Source organism: Sinohyriopsis cumingii, chromosome 5 (genome assembly GCF_028554795.1).
Source record: "Sinohyriopsis cumingii isolate HCF-2022 chromosome 5, ASM2855479v2, whole genome shotgun sequence".
Lineage (NCBI taxonomy): Eukaryota > Metazoa > Mollusca > Bivalvia > Unionida > Unionidae > Sinohyriopsis > Sinohyriopsis cumingii.
In genome coordinates, this window is record NC_142965.1 from 18,063,284 (window position 1) to 18,076,289 (window position 13,006).

Genomic DNA, 13,006 nt, shown 5'->3' on the forward strand with positions numbered 1-13,006 from the left:
TAGGAGGAGGTAAAGAAGCCATAGCGAAGGTGTATACAATTTAGAAAATAACATAGACAAGACAAGAGATTTTTTACGTTTCAAGACACGTTTATTCAGTATTAAAAATGGCGATTTGACACGAAATACAAAAATACATTAGAGACATATGGTTAAGTATAGATTTAAGATGCAACTCAAAACGACAAAAAATGCAATACAAACATATAACTGTACAAAATTTTCGATGAATGTGTGGTGTTCTACAATTTCCAGGGACACTGTGTAACATTCTTTGTGTCTCTACAAGATGGGCAGTCTGTAATATTTCCTCCCAGAATGGTCTTTCATTGGTGTCGATTTCGACGACGGTGCTATTGTCCTGAATTTGGGTTTACTTTGTGTCACGTTCTTCTTTCAATGTTGCTAACTCGCGATTAAATGTCACATTGTTCACTTGACGTTTTAAGTCATTAACCTAAATCTATTACTTAGTTAGCCACTTCTTTCGTCCAAGCATCGAAACTAAAACCGTTCCAGTCACGTACATCTTTCCATTGAGGGTATAGGTCTAAAGCTACACACAAACTTTCTTAAGCATCCAAAGTCAATACAGTTTTAAAAATAATTTCTTTACGTTCAGGTTGAGAGGTATCGAATGAAAGTGCAACGATTTTAACAGTTATAGTGTATCGTGCACATTGAAATGAGATATTATGTTGTCTTTGTAGGAACTTTTAGTAAATATTCCACATGGAATCTGCTGGCAAAGCATATGCTAGAGGCGAAGTCAATAATATGCACAATAAGATATTCATTTTCACATTGAACCTGGAGAGTGTTATTATATGTTGCCTTATAAAATTCTTTAAAAAATATTGAATCTGTTGTAAATGACCTTGAAGGTCTTGGTAATTTCTCCAAAAGAGAATAATGCTAGTGAAGAATGTATTGAAATTATATGTTATATGACTGTGACTGGCAAGTATTATTCTCAATAGTACGTAAAATATTAGATTTTTGTATTTACAACTTATCAGAGAGACTTTGCTATTGTTGCTATAATGTGTTTATATTGCTTTTATTTTCTTCAACTTTGTTATACAATACTAGATTTTGCGTCTCTAAGATCTCTCTGCACTCGGTTAGGTTACTGAAATATTACAAGTCTTCTATATGCTGCATTTCCTAATTAAAAATGTGATTTTAATCCTGCGGAGTTTGGTATACAATAAGCGTGCTACTGCCAAGTATGCGGTTATACAAAAATGTAGTTTTTAAAGCTAATGTCATCATTTTGTACCTTGACTTTAGACCTACAAATGTGCCAGCTGCACGATAAGGTGTGGAGTTAGATAAAACGCTCAATAAAACATGTTAAGTGGTGAAAGAGTCACAACCTAGATATAGAAAACAGGACAGTAAATTCCCTTGTTTTTGGCTCTATCCTTGAGGACAGATCGTATGACTAGGAGTACATAATACACTATGTCTATGGCATATATCAAGCAAACGTTTGCATGAAAATGCGTTCATTGGTTCAAATTGACATAGGTGACCGATTTATATATTAGCTACCTGTGACCTTAACCTTGAGTTTGAAGTCATGGCCATGGTAGATTAATTGTGATATATAACTGGTGCATGTTTCATTAAAATATCTTTAGTAGTTTAAAGGTTATCATCTAGAGAATGTAAAACAACCACACACAAAAACCATATATTTTCCCTAACCTGGCTGAAAACTTAATCTAATGGCAGGGGACCTGTATATATCATGTGACACACCGCCTAGTCATAAATTATATATGACTGAATTTTATAATCTTTCTCTAGCTGTAACACAGTTATGGGCTGGACAAGGAACTGTTAACATAAGAATGGACGAATGTAGAATCAGTATATTTTTTTCCAGATTTAAGATGGGTGTAAACATGCATCAATAGTCTTATCATAATTTAGAGCGACAGCAGAAGAGTTCCTGCCTTGACGTCGACCATTGCAAAATGACGAAAACCATAGCATACAAAACTTTATTTGTATCACACACATGTGTTCCTTCTAAGATCTGAAACATTTTTTGAACGTCAGCCTGGATAAAAACATTGAATACCTTAAAAGTTTAAATAGATTCATGGAAGTATGAATCACTTTATGAGTATCATATATGAATATATTCACTTTCATCGCAATAAAGATGTGTTTTAATTTAAGACTTGCAAGATTTATATGCATATAGGCATGTGACTGTAACTTTGTGGCAAAGCCTTGGAAGATCACACTACGTCAAGTTGTAAAAGTGTACAATGGTCTCATAATACAACTTTTAATGTCTAAAATGTAACAGCCCTGACGTCACAAGTATGTACTGAGATGAATGCCCTTAACGTTGCAGATATGATCCTGGTATTGGTGCAAGACACAACATTCAAAATAAGTTTGATTTTCATGACTTAAACAGCTTCTTAAGTACAGTCCACTCACAAATGGCAATAACCTTCAAAATGAGATAATACATGTGTGTTATGTGACATGAACATAGGTCATGCTACACTAAAAAGCACTAATTCATTTCATTGTTCTTGAGACTTTGAGAGCCAAAGATATAACACAAAAATAGATAATGTTGATTCCTGACTAATGAAAATAACTAGACAAACAAATGATTCAAAAGTTACGAGTCAAAAATACACTTCGTTAAACTACATTAGAGGACTTTTGATTTACAGTCCTATATAAAAAGTGAGTAAGCTTTACAAATCAGTTCAATCTTGCCGATAGGACCATGTTATTGATACACTTTATACGTACAAGTGATAGGACAATGTTATTGATACAACTGATAGGTACAAGTGAGACGACCTTGCTATTCATACATACGATAGGTACAATAATTATACCCTCAAGGTTCGATTTTATATTGGGAAATGTTTCAATCTATGATCTTCAATAACACTTTCTGTGAGACAGTTTGGACACAAAAAAAAATTACATTGACCTGACACTCTAGCCCTGGCCTTAATTATAGGTCTGTGAGAGTTCCAATTAACAACATCAAGTGATAATGTACTACTATACCAAGTTTTGTATTTTTTACTACATTTAGAAGTTTGCAAGTGTTGCAGTTCCAAACAAATATAGAAATGTCTGCCTTTTACTTTCATATGAGAACCATCAAAGTAGCAAATTTGACACCCTTGTCTTAACGAAAAGTTGCATTTGTTCGTTCAGGATTTTGACAGTAAACTTCATTTAATTTTCACTGATATCTTGAACTTGTGTGATGAATGGTGTCTATCAAAGCTAATTCCCAATGCATTTCGTGATCAGATTGGATGGCGTTGGATAATTTGATCGTGAAACAGCACATCCATGGAACTCTCACTGGGTAACGTTCAGTAAATTGGTTATTCATTATTCGAGGGTCCTGCTTTCCGAGGATTCACCCGAGGTCAAAGGAGTTTCCAAAAGAAGGTTGTTGTTACTGCTGTCTTTTGGGCTACTGGCTTAAGCCGCAGGACTCCCGTTGTGACTAGAATATTTCAAAGAAGGATCACGTAGAAGGTAACAGATGCTACTGCAGAATACAATGGTCCACAATAGTTTCTCTCCATGATACAAAGTCATGTTGGCGATGGCGACTCTGATGATACAATACACCACATAGATTTTTCAGAAAAATACCATTTGCGTTTTTGGCACACGTTTACCGCACCACACCCACAGGGATTGCTTTTGTAGATGTTGAAGAGTAGGAGCAAGTGCATACTGCTGTTGTGTTGAACTGTTGGTGACTTCTTTTTATGTATGATGACTTTGACAGTCCAAGAATCAATACTCGGGGGTTGTCCTTTCCAAAGTACTGTCACTTCTTTGACTTGGTGTTTACCTACTGTATGGGTACTTCGATCGAGAATGCTTTCGATTCCGTACATTTCGTCTTCTTTTTGGTCGCTTGTTGCAACCCGGGCAAGTAGAAAGTTCCCTTTAACACTTCACTGTTCATGTCTTCTAATTAATAGACAGGAGGATGACGGCCTTGCACTCTTCCAGTGATATGAAACAATTCGGTGGTCCAATACGGTAAATAATTTTTGTCGAAGATACGTTTGCTTTTTCCAATGTTAACTCAATCTCCCGTCGTCAACAGTCCATGTTTCTTGGGGACAGTAGGGGACGTACCAAACAGTCGCTAAAACACGGACACTTTTGTTGTTGGGAAACACTTCTTCGGGGGCTCATCCGATGCTTCGATGGTAAGATTGGTACTAAGCTTTGGTCAGGATCGGTAAGACGTTGATATACTTGTGGGTATGTTGATGCGGAAAATATTTCCACACACGCTCTTTTAAAATGCGTTGAAAACGTTCCAATATGCTGCCTTGGTTTCGGGATTTTTGGTGGTGAAAAAATGGATGTCCCTTTTGCCGGTTATTTTTGGAAAGCTTGCCGTCATCTGTTCGCCACTGGAGATTGTGACTAACGCTTTGTTTCGGCATTAATATTTAGGTTCGACCCATGTAAATCTGGTAAAGACGTGAATGACACGAAACATACTTGTAGCCGCGATTTTAGGTGGCTAAATGATTGCTCGATGACATCTACTTTGGTGCAACGTCTGGAAACGTTTCTTTAAATGGGTTTGTGTAACTTGTACGTTGCTTGTTTTTGTAACCATCGTTGCACCTTGGATGAACGTACACATTTCATTTGGGTTTTGGCAGTACAATACAAGTTTTGAACTCCTTCGTAACCTGCAGGATGGGCAGGATTGTAGGAAATACTGGCTAAAATATTCTCCATCAGGACTCCTTTCATTAAGTCACCCACCGTTCTCTGATGCTACTCTTGCGTTCATAGGGTTGTTCGAAAACTACTTAGCGTGTCCCACGTGCCACAGAGGTAGAAACCGATGGTGATGGTAATGGTGACAAAGAAATCGCTTTTTCTTGCTTTCTTTTTAAGTTTCCGGTTTCCTTTCTTTTTTTCCCACTTTTGTCGAAGTAGAAGTCGACATCATCTATTTAAACAAAGCTTTGAGTTCTTGTGTTGGGGTGTGGGGGAAGGGGTCTACAAGAGCGCTGCAATCTTACTAGCCCTTTGAACGACTTCACGTGCGTCCTCTTCCTCTGGAATAAGTGTGGCTGCGTCTGTCTTTGTCCATTGGGGTGGTAGTGGAGGTGATTGACTTTTCATCCTGGCCTTGAAATCTTTCAGATTTGGTTTAGCTGTTTCCTGTAAAACTTGCAGGTGAAACAGTTGAAGACGTTGCAACATTTGACAATAGTGTTTTTCCTTTTCTGGCGAATCGGGACGATCCATCAATGATTGCAATTAGTGTGGTAACTGTGGCATCATGGTCAGATTAGGTTTTCGACCTAAATGAGGGGTGTGCTTTTCTTGCCAACAATGGAATTCCATCAGTTGTGAGTTGGGTACTAAACTCAGCTTTCGTCCTTCCATGACATTCCATAGTACACGTATCAGGTCTTTCTACCAGCGGGGGTCCTTTCTTCTTCTTCTTCCTCCTTATTTCGGACAACCGAGTAAAACACTTCCAACAAGTCCTCCAAGAGACGCTCCAGTCAGTCCTTGGATCAAGGGTCCTAATAGCACTGGCATGAAATTATCTTTCGCGTTGCACAAACATCTTTCTCTTTTGACTGATGGGTATTTTCTTTCTGACTATTTGGCAAAGAACGTTTCGATGCTTTGCGAAGCAATCTTTCAGGAGTTTATTAATAGTTATCGTTCCTTTCAAGACATTCAAACAAAATTCAGACACAAGGTATCGATGATTTGTTTGAATGAATTGTTTTCGTTTGGTTGGATGGGCTTTCGACAGGACGGACGACACATCATGATGATACAGTCTTTTTCTTTTTCTTATTTTGAGAAGAGAGTGACGGTGGTGGTGTGCACTTCTTTTGGATGACATATTCTTTCTTTTGGGAGGAAAACGTCACTGAAGCGAATGGTCTAGCAGGCGTCTATTCTATATTGGAAAATGTATCCACTGATTGTCGGTATGTCCTATCATTTTCATGATGGGTATCACAAACATTGGTGGGTTCGAAACGGACTAAATCGTGACAGATCTTCTTTGGATATATTCAGTAAACTATGTAACACTCCCGATATTTCTTCGATTTTGATCTTCGGGAAAGATGATAAGGTCGTTAACGGAGGAGAAGTTCCTTAATAAATTGATTTCTTTGTTTTCATCAAATTTGGAAAGACGCGTGTTGAATCAGGGTTGACTGGCATCACGAACAACGGTGAAGTGGAAGAAGCTACTGCTGGAGACACGGTCACCGATGTTCGTGGTTTGGGGAAGTAAGGTTGTCTTCTAGCAGCACTGCCTCACTTTCGTTAGAAGATGTTTCTTGGGGATTCTCTTCTTCTTGGGAATTTTCTTTTTCTGGTTATGTGCCTTGGTCGTGTTACACGTTTTCTTCTTGGAACGTCTTTGGAGAGAAGCTCTTTTTAGGGGGTTAGCTGCTACTGCTGAATCATTTGGATACGAGTTTAAGAGGGAATGAATAATGACACCTCCAAGAGAACCGCTACCTCCAGGTTTCAAAATAAATTGCTTTTCGGTTTGAGTATTGATTCTGGAATCTGCCTGTTGCGACAAGGCTACTTAGTCTTTGTCAAAAAAGCGTTTGATTTGATGAGGGATGTAAATGATGCCGTGAAGTAATTGACATGCTGTCGCCGTAAACCATTGTAAGACGTTTTTGAGACTAGGGTTCAAAGACACGAGCACGCACTAGTGGATGTTTTTCGCACAAAACACGAATCACTTGTGAGACAGACAAGAAGTGCCGGAAGTTTTTATAGGTGCTTGAGTGACACTGTCGTACGCATAAGTCAGCCAAGGAGTTTCTATTTGGCTAGCAGTAGCGCTTGAGATTTATCTCTTGGACAAGTAAACAAAACCACGTAATGAGAAGTGGGACCGATGGGCTTTAATTTGTGGAAACAAACTGAGGGTAATGTAAATGACACTGGTATTATGATGATGCCCTTTGCGTATAAATCATGGATTAATTCTTCTTCGTCCTCTACTAACATATCGAAAATGACGTGTTTGACTCGTGTCAGGCATGATACTGTTCCCGCGAGGAGTGCCTTCCACAATGATAATGAAATCTCCTTGACTTTCTTGAAGGAAGCTGTAAGCCGATTGCCGATCTTTGTAACACCGCACGAAGCATTAGGACGGACGATCGATTAAATGGGTTTTGTGCTAGATCAAACATTTAACAAAATCGCTTAGCCTCAACCTCTCAGTCCAGCAATCAGTATTTTAAAGGGATGATGAAGATAAAGTGACTCTCAAGTGGAACGATATAACTTCTCGTTAATGAGTTTGAGAGGATAGGAGGAGGTAAAGAAGCCATAGCGAAGGTGTATACAATTTAGAAAATAACATAGACAAGACAAGAGATTTTTTACGTTTCAAGACACGTTTATTCAGTATTAAAAATGGCGATTTGACACGAAATACAAAAATACATTAGAGACATATGGTTAAGTATAGATTTAAGATGCAACTCAAAACGACAAAAAATGCAATACAAACATATAACTGTACAAAATTTTCGATGAATGTGTGGTGTTCTACAATTTCCAGGGACACTGTGTAACATTCTTTGTGTCTCTACAAGATGGGCAGTCTGTAATATTTCCTCCCAGAATGGTCTTTCATTGGTGTCGATTTCGACGACGGTGCTATTGTCCTGAATTTGGGTTTACTTTGTGTCACGTTCTTCTTTCAATGTTGCTAACTCGCGATTAAATGTCACATTGTTCACTTGACGTTTTAAGTCATTAACCTAAATCTATTACTTAGTTAGCCACTTCTTTCGTCCAAGCATCGAAACTAAAACCGTTCCAGTCACGTACATCTTTCCATTGAGGGTATAGGTCTAAAGCTACACACAAACTTTCTTAAGCATCCAAAGTCAATACAGTTTTAAAAATAATTTCTTTACGTTCAGGTTGAGAGGTATCGAATGAAAGTGCAACGATTTTAACAGTTATAGTGTATCGTGCACATTGAAATGAGATATTATGTTGTCTTTGTAGGAACTTTTAGTAAATATTCCACATGGAATCTGCTGGCAAAGCATATGCTAGAGGCGAAGTCAATAATATGCACAATAAGATATTCATTTTCACATTGAACCTGGAGAGTGTTATTATATGTTGCCTTATAAAATTCTTTAAAAAATATTGAATCTGTTGTAAATGACCTTGAAGGTCTTGGTAATTTCTCCAAAAGAGAATAATGCTAGTGAAGAATGTATTGAAATTATATGTTATATGACTGTGACTGGCAAGTATTATTCTCAATAGTACGTAAAATATTAGATTTTTGTATTTACAACTTATCAGAGAGACTTTGCTATTGTTGCTATAATGTGTTTATATTGCTTTTATTTTCTTCAACTTTGTTATACAATACTAGATTTTGCGTCTCTAAGATCTCTCTGCACTCGGTTAGGTTACTGAAATATTACAAGTCTTCTATATGCTGCATTTCCTAATTAAAAATGTGATTTTAATCCTGCGGAGTTTGGTATACAATAAGCGTGCTGCTGCCAAGTATGCGGTTATACAAAAATGTAGTTTTTAAAGCTAATGTCATCATTTTGTACCTTGACTTTAGACCTACAAATGTGCCAGCTGCACGATAAGGTGTGGAGTTAGATAAAACGCTCAATAAAACATGTTAAGTGGTGAAAGAGTCACAACCTAGATATAGAAAACAGGACAGTAAATTCCCTTGTTTTTGGCTCTATCCTTGAGGACAGATCGTATGACTAGGAGTACATAATACACTATGTCTATGGCATATATCAAGCAAACGTTTGCATGAAAATGCGTTCATTGGTTCAAATTGACATAGGTGACCGATTTATATATTAGCTACCTGTGACCTTAACCTTGAGTTTGAAGTCATGGCCATGGTAGATTAATTGTGATATATAACTGGTGCATGTTTCATTAAAATATCTTTAGTAGTTTAAAGGTTATCATCTAGAGAATGTAAAACAACCACACACAAAAACCATATATTTTCCCTAACCTGGCTGAAAACTTAATCTAATGGCAGGGGACCTGTATATATCATGTGACACACCGCCTAGTCATAAATTATATATGACTGAATTTTATAATCTTTCTCTAGCTGTAACACAGTTATGGGCTGGACAAGGAACTGTTAACATAAGAATGGACGAATGTAGAATCAGTATATTTTTTTCCAGATTTAAGATGGGTGTAAACATGCATCAATAGTCTTATCATAATTTAGAGCGACAGCAGAAGAGTTCCTGCCTTGACGTCGACCATTGCAAAATGACGAAAACATAGCATACAAAACTTTATTTGTATCACACACATGTGTTCCTTCTAAGATCTGAAACATTTTTTGAACGTCAGCCTGGATAAAAACATTGAATACCTTAAAAGTTTAAATAGATTCATGGAAGTATGAATCACTTTATGAGTATCATATATGAATATATTCACTTTCATCGCAATAAAGATGTGTTTTAATTTAAGACTTGCAAGATTTATATGCATATAGGCATGTGACTGTAACTTTGTGGCAAAGCCTTGGAAGATCACACTACGTCAAGTTGTAAAAGTGTACAATGGTCTCATAATACAACTTTTAATGTCTAAAATGTAACAGCCCTGACGTCACAAGTATGTACTGAGATGAATGCCCTTAACGTTGCAGATATGATCCTGGTATTGGTGCAAGACACAACATTCAAAATAAGTTTGATTTTCATGACTTAAACAGCTTCTTAAGTACAGTCCACTCACAAATGGCAATAACCTTCAAAATGAGATAATACATGTGTGTTATGTGACATGAACATAGGTCATGCTACACTAAAAAGCACTAATTCATTTCATTGTTCTTGAGACTTTGAGAGCCAAAGATATAACACAAAAATAGATAATGTTGATTCCTGACTAATGAAAATAACTAGACAAACAAATGATTCAAAAGTTACGAGTGAAAAATACACTTCGTTAAACTGCATTAGAGGACTTTTGATTTACAGTCCTATATAAAAAGTGAGTAAGCTTTACAAATCAGTTCAATCTTGCCGATAGGACCATGTTATTGATACACTTTATACGTACGAGTGATAGGACAATGTTATTGATACAACTGATAGGTACAAGTGAGACGACCTTGCTATTCATACATACGATAGGTACAATAATTATACCCTCAAGGTTCGATTTTATATTGGGAAATGTTTCAATCTATGATCTTCAATAACACTTTCTGTGAGACAGTTTGGACACAAAAAAAAATTACATTGACCTGACACTCTAGCCCTGGCCTTAATTATAGGTCTGTGAGAGTTCCAATTAACAACATCAAGTGATAATGTACTACTATACCAAGTTTTGTATTTTTTACTACATTTAGAAGTTTGCAAGTGTTGCAGTTCCAAACAAATATAGAAATGTCTGCCTTTTACTTTCATATGAGAACCATCAAAGTAGCAAATTTGACACCCTTGTCTTAACGAAAAGTTGCATTTGTTCGTTCAGGATTTTGACAGTAAACTTCATTTAATTTCCACTGACATCTTGAACTTGTGTGATGAATGGTGTCTATCAAAGCTAATTCCCAATGCATTTCGTGATCAGATTGGATGGCGTTGGATAATTTGATCGTGAAACAGCACATCCATGGAACTCTCACTGGGTAACGTTCAGTAAATTGGTTATTCATTATTCGAGGGTCCTGCTTTCCGAGGATTCACCCGAGGTCAAAGGAGTTTCCAAAAGAAGGTTGTTGTTACTGCTGTCTTTTGGGCTACTGGCTTAAGCCGCAGGACTCCCGTTGTGACTAGAATATTTCAAAGAAGGATCACGTAGAAGGTAACAGATGCTACTGCAGAATACAATGGTCCACAGTAGTTTCTCTCCATGATACAAAGTCATGTTGGCGATGGCGACTCTGATGATACAATACACCACATAGATTTTTCAGAAAAATACCATTTGCGTTTTTGGCACACGTTTACCGCACCACACCCACAGGGATTGCTTTTGTAGATGTTGAAGAGTAGGAGCAAGTGCATACTGCTGTTGTGTTGAACTGTTGGTGACTTCTTTTTATATATGATGACTTTGACAGTCCAAGAATCAATACTCGGGGGTTGTCCTTTCCAAAGTACTGTCACTTCTTTGACTTGGTGTTTACCTACTGTATGGGTACTTCGATCGAGAATGCTTTCGTTTCCGTACATTTATTTCTTCTTTTTGGTCACTTGTTGCAACCCGGGCAAGTAGAAAGTTCCCTTTAACACTTCACTGTTCATGTCTTCTAATTTATAGACAGGAGGATGACGGCCTTGCACTCTTCCAGTGATATGAAACAATTCGGTGGTCCAATACGGTAAATAATTTTTGTCGAAGATACGTTTGCTTTTTCCAATGTTAACTCAATCTCCCGTCGTCAACAGTCCATATTTCTTGGGGACAGTAGGGGACGTACCAAACAGTCGCTAAAACACGGACACTTTTGTTGTTGGGAAACACTTCTTCGGGGGCTCATCCGATGCTTCGATGGTAAGATTGGTACTAAGCTTTGGTCAGGATCGGTAAGACGTTGATATACTTGTGGGTATGTTGATGCGGAAAATATTTCCACACACGCTCTTTTAAAATGCGTTGAAAACGTTCCAATATGCTGCCTTGGTTTCGGGATTTTTGCTGGTGAAAAAATGGATGTCCCTTTTGCCGGTTATTTTTGGAAAGCTTGCCGTCATCTGTTCGCCACTGGAGATTGTGACTAACGCTTTGTTTCGGCATTAATATTTAGGTTCGACCCATGTAAATCTGGTAAAGACGTGAATGACACGAAACATACTTGTAGCCGCGATTTTAGGTGGCTAAATGATTGCTCGATGACATCTACTTTGGTGCAACGTCTGGAAACGTTTCTTTAAATGGGTTTGTGTAACTTGTACGTTGCTTGTTTTTGTAACCATCGTTGCACCTTGGATGAACGTACACATTTCATTTGGGTTTTGGCAGTACGATACAAGTTTTGAACTCCTTCGTAACCTGCAGGATGGGCAGGATTGTAGGAAATACTGGCTAAAATATTCTCCATCACGACTCCTTTCATTAAGTCACCCACCGTTCTCTGATGCTACTCTTGCGTTCATAGGGTTGTTCGAAAACTGCTTAGCGTGTCCCACGTGCTACAGAAGTAGAATCCAAATGGTGATGGTAATGGTGACAAAGAAATCGCTTTTTCTTGCTTTCTTTTTAAGTTTCCGGTTTCCTTTCTTTTTTCCCCACTTTTGTCGAAGTAGAAGTCGACATCATCTATTTAAACAAAGCTTTGAGTTCTTATGTTGGGGAGTGGGGCAAGGGGTCTACAAGAGCGCTGCAATCTTACTAGCCCTTTGAACGACTTCACGTGCGTCCTCTTCCTCTGGAATAAGTGTGGCTGCGTCTGTCTTTGTCCATTGGGGTGGTAGTGGAGGTGATTGACTTTTCATCCTGGCCTTGAAATCTTTCAGATTTGGTTTAGCTGTTTCCTGTAAAACTTGCAGGTGAAACAGTTGAAGACGTTGCAACATTTGACAATAGTGTTTTTCCTTTTCTGGCGAATCGGGACGATCCATCAATGATTGCAATTAGTGTAGTAACTGTGGCATCATGGTCAGATTAGGATTGGGACCTAAATGAGGGGTGTGCTTTTCTTGCCAACAATGGAATTCCATCAGTTGTGAGTTGGGTACTAAACTCAGCTTTCGTCCTTCCATGACATTCCATAGTACACGTATCAGGTCTTTCTACCAGCGGGGGTCCTTTCTTCTTCTTCTTCCTCCTTATTTCGGACAACCGAGTAAAACACTTCCAACAAGTCCTCCAAGAGACGCTCCAGTCAGTCCTTGGATCAAGGGTCCTAATAGCACTGGCATGAAATTATCTTTCGCGTTGCACAAACATCTTTCTCTTTTGA